Here is a 1,746-nt window from a genome sequence, read left to right as displayed (position 1 = left end):
CAACCCTGTTCCTGGAAGAGGGTTAGACTGAAAAATTACAGGACAGTAGATCTCCAGGAAGAGGGTTGAGCTGTAAAACCTACAGGACAGTAGATCTCCAGGAAGAGGTTTGGACTGTAAAACCTACAGGACAGTAGATCTCCGGGAAGAGGTTTGGACTGAAAACCCCCAGGTCAGTAGATCTCCAGGAAGAGGGTTGGAGTGTAAACCCCCCAGGACAGTAGATCTCCAGGAAGAGGGTTGGACTGATAACCTACAGGACAGTAGATCTCCGGGAAGAGGGTTGGACTGATAACCTACAGGACAGTAGATCTCCAGGAAGAGGGTTGGAGTGTAAACCCCCCAAGACAGTAGATCTCCAGGAAGAGGGTTGGACTGATAACCTACAGGACAGTAGATCTCCAGGAAGAGGGTTGGAGTGTAAACCCCCCAGGACAGTAGATCTACAGGAAGAGGGTTGGGCTGTAAATCCTACAGGACAGTAGATCTCCAGGAAGAGGTTTGGACTGTAAAACCTACAGGACAGTAGATCTCCAGGAAGAGGGTTGGAGTGTAAACCCCCCAAGACAGTAGATCTCCAGGAAGAGGGTTGGACTGATAACCTACAGGACAGTAGATCTCCAGGAAGAGGGTTGGAGTGTAAACCCCCCAGGACAGTAGATCTACAGGAAGAGGGTTGGACTGTAAAACCTACAGGACAGTAGATCTCCAGGAAGAAGGTTGAGCTGAAAACCCCCCAGGACAGTAGATCTCCAGGAAGAAGGTTGAGCTGAAAACCCCCCAGGACAGTAGATCTCCAGGAAGAAGGTTGAGCTGAAAACCCCCCAGGACAGTAGCTCTCCAGGAAGAAGGTTGAGCTAAAAAAAACCCAGGGCAGTAGCTCTCCAGGAAGAAGGTTGAGCTGAAAACCCTCCAGGACAGTAGATCTCCAGGAAGAGGGTTGGACAGTCTTGCTATAGAAGATACAGTATTGGCCTTCTGTCCTTGCTATACTGTGGATTCAATCCCTCTAATTTTTTGTTTGAGTTCAGCAGTAAGTAATCTAGCTACGATGTTTGCCAATAGTGACAATACATTGCAGTGATCCTCCTGACCTTCCTAAACTGTCTCCCTTGTTCTCGCAGCTGTTTGCCATGGTGTTTGCCATGTGTCTGTTCAGAGGAATCGACCAGTAACCCTGACAACACACACAACTCCAGGAAGACACTCAACAAAGGGACACAGACTGACGAAGGAGAAGAGAGCCCGAAGAGATCCACCTGTAGATGTTTAATCAAATGTTAGGAGAACAGAGCCTAAAGACAACCAACCATGTTAGGAGAATAGAGCCTGTAGATTATAAATCAGATGTTAGGAGAATAGAGCCTGTAGATTATAAATCAGATGTTAGGAGAATAGAGACTGTAGATTATAAATCAGATGTTAGGAGAATAGAGACTGTAGATTATAAATCAGATGTTAGGAGAATAGAGCCTGTAGATTATAAATCAGATGTTAGAATAGAGACTGTAGATTAGAAATCAGATGTTAGAATAGAGCCTGTAGATTATGAATCAGATGTTAGAATAGAGACTGTAGATTATAAATCAGATGTTAGAATAGAGACTGTAGATTATAAATCAGATGTTAGGAGAATAGAGATTGTAGATTATAAATCAGATGTTAGGAGAATAGAGACTGTAGATTATAAATCAGATGTTAGGAGAATAGAGCCTGTAGATTATAAATCAGATGTTAGGAGAATAG

At 44.2% G+C, this 1,746-nt stretch overlaps 1 pseudogene; it reads left to right on the top strand.

The window, feature by feature from the left end:
* LOC135552219 (tetraspanin-18B-like) overlaps positions 1-1,478 on the top strand; it is a 6,778-nt pseudogene extending 5,300 nt beyond the window's left edge.
* Positions 1,479-1,746: the final 268 nt, after the last annotated feature.

The sequence above is a fragment of the Oncorhynchus masou genome, chromosome 2 (genome assembly GCF_036934945.1).
Source record: "Oncorhynchus masou masou isolate Uvic2021 chromosome 2, UVic_Omas_1.1, whole genome shotgun sequence".
Taxonomy (NCBI): Eukaryota; Metazoa; Chordata; class Actinopteri; order Salmoniformes; family Salmonidae; genus Oncorhynchus; species Oncorhynchus masou.
This window is presented reverse-complemented; position numbering and strand designations above follow the sequence as displayed.